We start from the raw sequence: 12,384 nt of genomic DNA, 5'->3' as shown, positions 1-12,384 counted from the left end.
AACTTACCTGAGAGCGCACAGTCAGAACGCTGGTTTGCACATATACCTCTTTTAACAAATAGTTACACATAGGGGCGCCTGGCTGGCTTAGTCGGTAGAGCATGTGACTCTTGAGCTTGGGGTCTTGAGCTTGGGGTCTTGAGCTTGGGGTCGTGAGTTCAAGCCCCATGTTGGGCATAGAGCTCATTAAAAAAAAAAAAAAAAAGCCAGGGGCGCCTGGGTGGCTCAGTCGGTTGGGCGACTGCCTTCGGCTCAGGTCATGATCCCGGGGTCCTGGGATCGAGCCCCGCGTCAGGCTCCCCGCTCCGCGGGAGGTCTGCTTCTCCCTCTCCCACTCCCCCTGCTTGTGTTCCTGCTTTGCTGTGTCTCTGTCAGATAAATGAATAAAATCTTAAAAAAAAACAAAAGCCACAAGAAACAAGTTGCAGACAATTTAATAATTATATGAAAAAAATAGTTATACATAATGATACTGATCTTGCTTCCCCTTAATGCATCTTGGAGAATGCTCAGTATCACCACACGGACATCTGGTTTGTTCTCAACAGTCCTAGTGTCCTATTTTACAGGTATACTATTATTTATTTAATCACTCCTGTATGGATGGGTTGTTTCCAGAATTTTACTGTTATGAACTGTTTCAGTGAATATTCTTGCATCTCCGTCTTTGGGTACTATGATGTTTATTTTTAGGTCTGTTCTGAGGAGTGAATTACCTGGTCCAAGGATACTTCCAAATTACCCTCCTGAGAAGTTATAACAATTTGTACTCCCATCAGCTGTATGATTTCCCCAATAAGGAAGTGTTTACATGTACTGTGGAAGTAAGAATGGTCCCTGTCTTATACAGAGATTGTAAGATACCTGGTAAGCTGTCAGTAAATGGTTGTTATTATATATTACTAATATAATTATGAACCTTTTTTCTGAACTTTATTACCAGAAATAATATAAGTCTAGGAACTGTTTCAGGAGGTTGGGAAAGAGAAATTATACAATTGGCCTAGCAGTGTGTGTACCCCAGATACTGTCACCTGTGTCAGAACAAATTAGCTCTGCATTGAGCCCCTGAGCCCCCAAGCCCCTGGAGGTTGGTGTCAGGGGATGGAGCCTGCATGCACATGCAGGTTTGTGCTAGGCCCCGGCTGCTCACAGGGACATTTATTCTGCATGTGCCTTCACAGTACCCTGCAGTGGCCGCTTTTGCTGTTGGCATGGGGAGGAAAAGGCCATCACTTGAGAGGGAGCTTTAGAATATCCTGTCCTGAGCACTTTGCTCTTCCCTTCTCTTACTCTGAAAGGCTTAATGTTGGTTTGCCTTATGGACTGACTTAGAATGACTTAAAGTCTTTACCTGAAAGTATGGATATTCTCATCTGCTAGCTCTTGCTTGAAATTCCTTGCAGAGGAGATGGAGTGAAATTTCTTGCAGAGGAAATGGAGATGCAGTGGCGTGGTATTAAGGAAGGAGCAGGTCTTCAGCTGGAAGGTGTGGGTTTACTGCTGGTTAACTGAGGGCGATAGAACAATAGGTGATAAAGTCACTTTACTGCCCTGAGACTCCCATTTTCTCAAACATCACGAAGTGAAGCGTTAAAGCAAAGAATGTTATGAAAACACTTTGAAAATGCAAATGCATTTATTTTATTTATTTGAGAGAGCACGAGCAAGAAGAGGCACAGAGGGAGAGGGACAAAGGGAGAGGGAGAGGAAGCAGCAGACTCTCCGCTGAGCAGAGACCCCTACATGGGGCTCTATCCCAGGACTTGATCCCAGGACTCCGGGATCATGACCCCAGCCAAAGGCAGGTGCCTAACTGACTGAGCCACGCAGGTGCCCCAGATAAAGTCTTTAAAACAACAACAAGAAAATGTAAATGCCAGATAAAAACATCTGTCTATACAGAAGCTGTTGCGTGAATGTTCACAGCAGCTTTCTTCTTTTAAAAAAAATTTATTTATTTATTTATTTGCCAGAGAGAGTGCAGAAGCAGGGGGAGCAGTAGTCAGAGGGAGACGGAGAAGCACGCTGAGAGAGAGAGAGAGAGAGAGAGTGCACAAGCAGGGGGAGCAACAGTCAGAGGGAGACGGAGAAGCAGGCTGAGAGAGAGAGAGAGAGAGAGAGGGCACAAGCAGGGGGAGCAACAGTCAGAGGGAGACGGAGAAGCAGGCTGAGAGAGAGAGAGAGAGAGAGAGCGCACAAGCAGGGGGAGCAACAGTCGGAGACGGAGAAGCAGGCTGAGAGAGAGAGAGAGAGAGAGAGAGAGGGCACAAGCAGGGGGAGCAACAGTCAGAGGGAGACGGAGAAGCAGGCTGAGAGAGAGAGAGAGAGAGAGCGCACAAGCAGGGGGAGCAACAGTCAGAGGGAGACGGAGAAGCAGACTGAGAGAGAGAGAGAGAGAGAGAGAGAGAGAGAGCGCGCGCACAAGCAGGGGGAGCATTAGTCAGAGGGAGACGGAGAAGCAGGCTTCCCGCCGAGCAGGGAGCCCGATGCGGGGCTCGATCCCAGGACCCTGAGATCATGACCTGAGCCCAAGGCAGACGCTTAATTGAGCCACCCAGGCGTCCTGCAGCTTTATTCTTAATAGCCGAAAAGTAGAAAGAACCCAAATGTCCATGAACTGTTGAGTGATAAACAACTCGTGGTGTATCCATGCAATGGAGCATTATTTGGCAACAATAAAGAATGAGGTGCTGATACATGCTGGACATGCAAGAACTTGGAAAATCTTATGCTAAGAAGGAAGCCAGAGAAAGGAGGAGGAGGGAGGAGTCGGAATGGGGAGTGCCTGCTAGTGTGCCTGGGGTTTCTTCTTGGGTGTTGAAAATGTTACAAAATTAGATCTTGATGGTGGTTGCACATTTCCGGGAATAAATGAGAAACCACTGAACTGTATGCTTTAATTGGGTGAATTTTTATGGTATGTGAACATATCTCGGTACGACTGTAAACATGCCAGTGCTGCATTGGGGGTTTTAGTCTACCTGAAGTGAGTCTGTTGTCAACTGTCATATTAGTGCTGGGTATTAGGAATGTGGTGTCAGGATGCAAGTCCAGTTTTGCCACTCAGAGTATGTGGCCCTGGATCAAGTTGGTGAAATTTTCTGAACTCCTTTTCTTTTTTAATTTTTTAATATAATTTTATTATGTTATGTTAGTCACCATATATTACATCATTAGTTTTTGATGTAGTGATCCATGATTCATTGTTTGTGTATAATACCCAGTGCTGCTCCATTCAGTATGTGCCCTCCTTAATACCCATCACCGGGCTAACCCATCCCCCCTCCCCTCTAAAACCCTCAGTTTGTTTCTCAGAGTCCATAGTCTCTCATGGTTCGTCTCCCCCTCCGATTTCTTCCCCTTCATTTTTCCCTTCCTACTCTTTTTTTTTTTTTAACATATAATGTATTATTTGTTTCAGAGGTACAGGTCTGTGATTCAGCAGTCTTACATAATTCACAGCGCTCACCATAGCACATAACCTCCCCAATGTCCCATCACCCAGCCACCCCTCCCTCCCACCCCCCACCACTCCAGCAACCCTCAGTTCGTTTCCTGAGATTAAGAATTCCTCATCAGTGAGGTCATATGATACTTGTCTTTCTCTGATTGACTTATTTCACTTAGCATAATACCCTCTAGTTCCATCCACGTCTTGCAAGTGGTAAGATTTCTTTCTTTTTTTGATGGCTGCATAATATTCCATTGTGTATATATACCACATCTTCTTTATCCATTCATCTGTCGATGGACATCTTGGCTCTTTCCACAGTTTGGCTATTGTGGACATTGCCGCTATAAACATTGGGGTGCACGTACCCCTTCGGATCCCTACATTTGTATCTTTGGGGTAAATACCCAGTAGTGCAATTGCTGGATTGTATGGTAGCTCTATATTCAACTTTTTGAGGAACCTCCATACTGTTTTCCAGAGTGGCTGCACCAGCTTGCATTCCCACCAACAGTGTGGGAGCGTTCCCCTTTCTCCGCATTCTTGCCAACATCTTGAACTCCTTTTCTCATCTGTAGAAGTAGGCGGAGGGTTCCCCTTTCTCCACATTCTTGCCAACATCTTGAACTCCTTTTCTCATCTGTAGAAGTAGGCGTAGTAACTGTAACAATCTTGTCTAACCCCAAGTCTTGCGGGGCCACAGTGAGACAACATTTGTCTACTTACAGCACACAGGTGTGCTGTCAGTATGCATTTTCCCTTTCTTTCCTCTTTTTCCAGTGCATAGACTGGTGAGAAGTGGATGCTAACAGGGAAAGGCACACAAGGGCAATAGAGCCCTGTGTACTACCTACTCCCACTATTTTTTTTTAATAAGTCAAAGCTCTATGCAGAGATATTTGTGTAATGTACAGCTGTACATGTTTGCAGCTTAGCAAGAACTTTGTGGTTAACAATGCTTTCCAAGATTTAAGAATGTTTTATTAACAGGCCAGCCTCATTCCCAGATGATACTATTAATCAAGTTGTTGCATAGAGCTTCAGGCAGGCAAGGGAGGGTTAGAAATGGGGCTTGAGTCTCATGGATTGAGCTCCCTTTAGGATTGTCTACTTCAGGAGGAGGGGATGTGACATGCATCCACCCCTCTTTAGGGGAACTAGATGGCCCCACCATTCAGATAAATGCTATCTCAGTTTGTTCTGAGCACCGTCTCCAGGGACGGAAGCACAGTGTACTTTGACAGCATAAACACCAGGAATGTCGATGACCTCTAGAGTATCTGGAACATTTAGTGTGCTCTGTTTGCTGCCTAGGGTGTCTGACGGATGGATTGTTTTAGAAAGCAGGGGTTTTCTTCAGGGGAAGGAAGCATTTCTTTTCCAGCTTTTACTCAAGCGATGAGACTATGAATTTTATTTTTTTCTAGTTTCTAAGTGATACTAGCATTTTAGAGACTTATTAATTCTTTAAACTTTAAAAAAAGCCTTCAGTGTAGGAGGATTTGTACTGAGCATTCAGGAATCAAAGATAACAAGAACAGAAGTCCCACTTCAGGGGCTCGGGGCTCTTCAGGTCAGACAGTGCAGGGTAAGCCCATGAGGCTGGCCGTCCAGGCTCTCCTGCTAGGGTCTTTGGGAGGGGCTCGAGGTAGATGCCTGTTAAGGCTCTTCAAGTCATTGAGATGTTTCATGTCTCTCACCCACAGTTACTTTTTTTTTTTTTAAGATTTATTTATTTTATTGAGAGAGAGGAGTACGAGAGGGAGAGGGAGCGAATCCCAAGCAGACTCCCCACCTAGCACAGACCTGGGCTCGTTGTGAGATCAACCTGAGCGGAAACCACTTAACCCACTGCGCCACCCAGGTGCCCCACCCACACTGTTATCATTGATCTCTTAAAAAAATCAAGCAAGCATTTCTGTTTTAAAGTATATTTTATTTTTTTTCTGGTGGATAATTTCCATTTTTGTTGCTTCATAATGCACTAGGATGAAGTAGACTCCTCATGAAAACTGCAGATTTGCATGACCAGAGCTATGGGAGACTGCCAGTACCTTTTTCATGAAACAAATTATTTGTACGTTATTTCTGTTTTTGAGGCCACTGACCCCGGATTTCACTGTGCTGTGGAAAAAGCTATGACATCATCTTTATTCTCAATAAAAATCAAGGCTGCATGTCATTTGCTAGAGTAGATACACGAATTACGATTTGAGATGTGATGTACACACATTTTTTTTTCCCTGAAAGGACATATGGTTTGTGCTTTTATTTTAAACTCAGGTAATCAGCACATTTTTAGCTATGGCTATAATCTGACTCTCAGACTGTTTTAAGGGTTAGGGGGAAAAAAAAAAATATATATATATATATATAAAGCCTAGTGAGGGTTATGGATTGCTAAATGGTGTGAAATTTATTCTTTTTCTAACTTCTTAGAAGTTGGTCACTTTTCTTAATATAAAGTGAGTCTGTATTTCTCTAAAAGTACTTTAGTGAAGCTAATGATTTTCAACGTATTATCTTTTCATTATGTAAGTGTGTTTAAAATTTCATTATGATTTCTTCTTCGGCCTGTAAGCTGTTTAAAAGTGTGCTTTTATGGGCGCCTGGGTGACTCAGTGTGTTGGGTATCTGCCTCTTGGTTTCAGCTTGAGTCATGATCTTGGGGTCGTGGGATGAAGCCCCATGTTGGGCTCTGCGCTGGGCATGGAGCCTGCTTGGGATTCCTTCCCTCTCTCTCTCTCAAAAAAAAAAAGTGCTTTTAAATTATTAAAAATATATATAATGTATTTGTATATATATATACACATATATATTTAATGTACACATACATTTTTAAATTTCAGTTATTAATATGTTTTAACTGCACTGTGACCAGAGAAATGGTTTGTATGCTACTGATTCTCTGGAATTTGTTGAGATTTTAAAATTTCCATCCAGACATGAGGCTAATATTTATAAATGCTTTTTGTATTCTGGAGAAGATTATATATTCTTTGTTTTTAGAAAACAGGGAGGTGCAAGGTTCTGTATACTTCTGAAGATGTAACTTGTTGATTGTTCTTATTATCTATTTACTGTTTACAAATTTTTGACCGCTTTGCCTATTAATAATTGAGCAATGTTTTAGTTCCCCATTATGATGGTCAATTTATCAGTTTTTGTCTGAGTTCCAGCAATTTTTGCTTCATATGTCTTGAGACCATTTTATAAGGCATATATATTTTTTTAATCTTCCTGTTGGAGTGAACTTTTTTTTATCATTATGTAGTGGCTTTTTCCATCCCAAATAAATACTTTTATTTTCCATGGTCTTTTTTGTTTCATAGTCACATAGAAACTCCACCTTTCTTTTGGTTGGTATTTGCCTGGTATACCTATTTTCATCCATTTACTTGCAAACTTTTATATTCTGTTCTTATGTTTTATTGATATATTCATTTTTTGGGGGGGTGGTGCTGTAATCAGTTACCTCAAACTTGGTGCCTTAAAACACAGGAAATATTCCCTTATGGTTACGGAGGCCAGAAATCCAAAATCTGTATCACTGAGCTGACATCAAGGTGCCAGCTCTGGAGATTATTGGAGAAGAATTGTCCCCTTGCCTCTTCTGCCTTCTTAGGGCTGCCAGCATTGTTTGGCTGTGGCCGTCTCACCGCAGTCTCTGTGTCCCTGGTCACACTGCTCTCTTATGAATGTGTGGTCAGATTTCCCTCTGCCGCCTTTTTATTGGCAATTGCATTTAGGTAATCCAGGTAGCCCGGGATAATCTCATCACCCCGAATCTTTAACCACATCTGCAAAATCTTTGCCATGTAAAATAACATTTACAGGCTCTTGGGGTTAGAACTAGTATCTCTGGTGACCATTATTCAGTGTACCATACTGGTTGTAATTTCTGTCTTTTAACTGGCTTTATATTTATCGTGATTATGATAAATGTGTACCTTTTCTATCATTTTGCATTTTGTTTTTTGTTTTAAAGATTTTATTTATTTGAGAGAGAGAGAGAGAATGAGTGGTGGGGAGGGATAGAGGGAGACGGAGACAGGCAGACTCTGCGCAGAGCAGGGAGCCTGCCACAGGGCTTGATCCCAGGACCCTGAGATCATGACCCGAGCCAGAGGCAGACGCTTAACCAAGTGAACCACCCGTGTGCCCCTACATTGTTTTCTATTTGTCTTTTGCCCCTTTATGCTTGCCTTTTTATTTATTTAAAAAGATTTTATTTATTTATTTATACATTTTTAAAGATTTTATTTATTCATTTGAGAGAGAGAGAGCACAAACGGGGAGAGGCAGAGGGAGAGTGAGAAGCAGACTCCCCGCTGAGCTGGGAGCCAGACACAGGGCTCAATCCCAGGACCTGCAGATCATGACCCAAGCCACCCTGATACCGCAGGTTTTATTTATTTATTTGACAGAGAGAAAGAGAGAGAGCACAAATAGGGGAAGCGGCAGGCAAAGGGAGAGGGAGAGGGAGAAGCAGGCTCCCGACAGAGCAGGGAGCCTGATGTGGGGCTCAGTCCCAGAACCCCGAGATCATGACCTGAGCTGAAGGCAGATGCTTAACTGACTTGAGCCACCCAGGTGCCCTTGCCTTTTTATTTTTTTTTAAGATTTTACTTATTTGAGAGAGAGAGAGTGAGCGAGCGAGACAGTAGGGGGAGGAACAGAGGGAGGGAAAAGCAGACTCCCTGCTGAGTGGATCCCATGCCCCTGAGATCATGACCTGAGCTGAAATTAAGAATCAGGCATGCTCAACAGACTGAGCTATGCAGGTGGGCCCATGCTTGCCTGCCTATCTATCTATCTATCTATCTATCTATCTATCTATCTAAGATTTTATTTATTTGACAGAGAGATAGAGAGTACAAGTAGGCAGAGAGGCAGGCAGAGGGAGAGAGAGAAGCAAGCCGGATGTGGGGCTCGATCCCAGGACCCTGGGATCATGACCTGAGCCGAAGGCAGATTCTTAACCAACTAAGCCACCCAGGCGCCCCATGCTTGCCTTTTTAAACAACTAAGTTTTGTTTTTTCTTTTTCTTTTATGTTCTCCCTTCTTTTGGTTTGGAAATTACATACTCTGTTTTGTTCTTTTAGTGGTTGTACTTGAAATTTTACCCTGCATATATGTGACAAAGTCTGAAATTAATACTGTCTTCTTCCACCAGACAAAACAAGAACATTAAAGCACTTTAATTCCAGTGAAACGCAACAATCAAGTTATGTGCTACTGTTGTTCAGTATTTTAGTCCAGGCTTTTTTTAAACTCATAAATTGGACATCATCATCCATATACAAAATACATGTTTAGATTTTTTTTCCCATTTAGCAGTTTCTTTACTCACAGTCCTTATGGCATTTCTGATTTTTCTTCCTGGGATCATTTTTTTCTTCTTTAGAAGTTCTTTTCTGCAGGTATGTAGGTGGTACCTTTGGTTTTGTTTATCTGAAGTGATTTTATTTTGCACATTCTCAAAAGATAGTTTTGCTTGATGTAGAAATCCAGATTGCCAGTTATTTCCTTTTAGGATTTTGAAGATACTCTATTCCTCTTTTGTTTCTATTACCAGTTTGCCAGCGTCTAATTATTATTCCTTTGTAGATGATCTTTTTTTCTTGCCTTTGCTCTTCTATATTCATTATTGTGTCTACAAGATGTGTATTTCTCTTTATTTATTTTGCTTGGTATTTGTGGATTCATGTCTTTCGGTTACATAAAGTTGTTAGCCATTCTCTCCTTGGATATTATATTGACTCTTCGCTATTCTTTGTTGTTTTTTAGTTTTTATTTCATAATCAAAAACTTTATAGTCCAGCTAGACTTGGAGGGGAGCAAGGAAAATATGGAATCCATAGAACTGCAGCGAGAGCACAGAGATTATAGGATATTTCAAGGAGATGGGGGTGAAGGGGTGCTCTCCTGAGCTACAGGAGGAATGGTCTGGTAGTTAAGTTAAACATAAGTCAAACTTAAAAGGTTTGTCCACAGTCAGCAATGGTGGTCTTCTTGCTGGTCTTGCCATTCCTGGACCCAAAGCGCTCCATGGCTTCTACAATATTCCTGCCCTCTCTCACCTGCCAAAGACTGCATGCTTGCCATCCGACCACCACTTGGTCTTGGCAGTGCAGACAAAAAACTGGGAACCATTTGTATTGGGTCCAGCATTTGCCATGGACAAGATGGTAAGACCTGTGTGTTTTGGGATGAAATTCTCATCATCAAATTTCTCCCTATAGTTGGACTGGCATGTGAATTCACCACCCTGGCACATAAATCCTGGAATAATCCTGTGAAAGCAGGAGCCTTTATAACCAGATCCTTTCTCCTCAGTGCTCAGAGCACAAAGTTCACCATCTATGGAACTTTGTCTGCAAATAGCTCCAAGGAGATGCCGCTGAAAGGCTTGCCGTCTGCTGAGATGTCGAAAACTATGGTGGGGTTGACCATGGCAGACGGTGCAGGGAGGCTCTGGGGCAGAGTGGGGCAGACTCTTCACTGTTCTTTATTATCTTGGCCTGTAACTCCAGTAGATGTGTAGTGGACTTTCTTATTCTGCCTCTTCTGGCATGGTTTGTATCTCCTTGTCGCCCTGTGCTGGTCTCTGGGGAATTTTTTCAAATCTGTCTTTTAATTTACTAATTCCTCTTCATCTGTGTCAAAGCTGATATGAATTCATTAGTTGATTTGTAAAGTATTTTTTTAAGTTACTTTAAAAGATTTTATTTTATTTATTTTTAAAATGTTACTTATTTGAGAGAGCGAGAGAGCGATAGAGCGCGCGCAGGCACAGGGGAGGGCCAGAGGAAGAGGCCGACTTCCTGCTGATGAGGGAGCCCAAGGCTCAGATCTCCAGGATCATGACCCGAGCCACAGGCATATAATCAACTGACTGAGCCACCCAGGCGCCCCAAGATTTTATTTTTCAAGTAATCTGTACACTCAAGGTGGGCCTTGAACTACAACCCTGAGATCAAGGAGTCACATGCTTCACTAATTGAGCCAGCCAAGTGCCCTGTAAATAATTTTTTTAACATTTTATTTCTGAAAGTTCTGTTTGGTTTTTCAGCTGTTCATTTTTGATAGTCCCTGAGACTTGTCATGTATGTGATTAACTTTTTAAACATTTCATACATAGTTATTCTGTGTTCTGTATTATAATTCTAGTATCTGAAGTCTTTGAGGGTGTAAGTGTATGGTTTATTATTTCTGATGACTGTCACTCATGCGGATTGTTTTTGGGTTTGTGGAATTTTTACCAAGACCTCCTATTTGGTTGATTTTAAACTGGGGAAAAACCTGGGGATCAGCGTTGAGAGGATGTTTTTCCTGAGAGGATTGTTAACTTATTTCTACTGTGAGCCAGGGTCACTGCCCACCTGAGACCATTTCCACCCTTTTCAGAGTTCCAGCTCATTGGTTCCTTTTTTGCCTCCAGCAGTGCTCATTTTTGGTATTTGACCTCTGCTAATGCTGCCTGTTATGAGTGGTTCCCATTTGGAGTTAACTAGTTTCATTCTCATGGTTTTGGGCCTTTTTTTTGGTTTAGCCCTCAGAGGTTTCATGTATTTCTTATATGCAAATAACATTGGTTTTTATGGAAAACCTTATTGAGTGGTAGGGCCTCTCAAATATTTGTCTTACTCAATCTCCAAGTGGTATTTATTAGTAATGGAAATAGTGGTTATGTACTGGTTGAAAACTTAGGAAAAGTATATTCAGTATGAGGTGATTCTCATGTGCGCAGTTTGAGGGTCAGTGGAGTGAGTGCAATGTGTTGGTGTTCTTGGTATAGGAAGGAGCTAGCTCTAGCTTGGCCAGCGGGTGAAACTTCGGTAGTAAAGTCATGACTTTGCTCAGTTTTATCATCTGTAAAAGAACTAGATGACTTTTTTAAAAAAAGATTTATTTACCTGAGAGAGCATGCACATGAGCCACAGAGGGGGGAGGGGAGGGCAGAGGGAGAGGGAGAAGCAGACTCCCCACTGAGCTAGGAGTCCAACAAGGGGCCCAGCCGCAGGACCCCTAAGATCATGACGAGCAGAAGGCAGGTGCTTAACCTGCTGACTCACCCAGGCGCCCCTATAACTGGATGACTTTTAAAGTTATTTCGGGTGCTAAAAATGTATGCTTCTAAGGTTTTGTTTTACTGCCCTTTTTTTCTGTTATATTAATTTTCTTTTAAAAGATTTATTTATTTATTTTTAGAGAGAGAGTGTATGCACAAGCACAAGCCGGAGGGGCAGAGGGAGAGGGAGAGAGACTCTCAAGCCGACTCCGTGCTGCGGTAGCGCGCAGCTGGATCTCGTGACCCTGATATCGCCACCTGAGCCAAAACCAAGAGTCGGACACTTAGCCGACTGCGCCACCCAAGCGCCCCCTTATTCTATTAGTTTATAAGCATTATTTAAGATCCGTGTTCAGAGCATTGTGTTGGGAATGTCGGAAGATGAGCATTGTAATTGCTCCTGACTCAGTAAGCGTGCGGTCTAGCCTTTGTTTAAACATGGACAGCACAGGGGCACCTGGGGGCTCGGTCAGGTGAGCGTCCTACACTTGATTTCCTCTCAGGCAATGGTCTCAGGGCTGTGGGATCGAGCCCTATGTCAGGCTCCCCGCTCAGGGGGTAGCCTGCTTAGGTTCTCTCCCTCTGCCTCTCCCTCTGTCCCTCCCCTGCCCCCCACTCGCACGCATGCTCTCTCTCTCTTAAACAAATAAATCTTTTTTTTTTTTAAAGATTTTATTTATTTATTTGAGAGAGAGAGAGAGAGAGAAACAGCATGAGAGGGGAAAGGGTCAGAGGGAGAAGCAGGCTCCCCACTGAGCCGGGAGCCCGATGCGGGACTCGATCCCAGGACTCCGGGATCATGACCTGAGCCGAAGGCAGTCACTTAACCACCTGAGCCACCCAGGCGCCCACAAA

The 12,384-nt window shown here is 43.0% G+C and overlaps 1 protein-coding gene and 1 pseudogene across 2 annotated transcripts in view; one reads left to right on the top strand and one right to left on the bottom strand.

The window, feature by feature from the left end:
- ADD1 (adducin 1) overlaps positions 1-12,384 on the top strand; it is a 91,500-nt gene that overhangs the window by 13,115 nt on the left and 66,001 nt on the right. The gene's annotated exons all lie outside the window — the stretch shown is intronic.
- Positions 9,434-9,911, bottom strand: LOC114197653 (peptidyl-prolyl cis-trans isomerase A pseudogene; annotated as a pseudogene).

Source organism: Eumetopias jubatus, unplaced genomic scaffold (genome assembly GCF_037043125.1).
Source record: "Eumetopias jubatus isolate StellerSeaLion01/CBP00866 unplaced genomic scaffold, mEumJub1_p1.0 scaffold_2, whole genome shotgun sequence".
In the NCBI taxonomy this organism is placed as follows: Eukaryota; Metazoa; Chordata; class Mammalia; order Carnivora; family Otariidae; genus Eumetopias; species Eumetopias jubatus.
The sequence above is the reverse complement of the archived record's forward strand: the minus strand, read 5'-3'. Positions and strand labels throughout refer to the sequence as shown.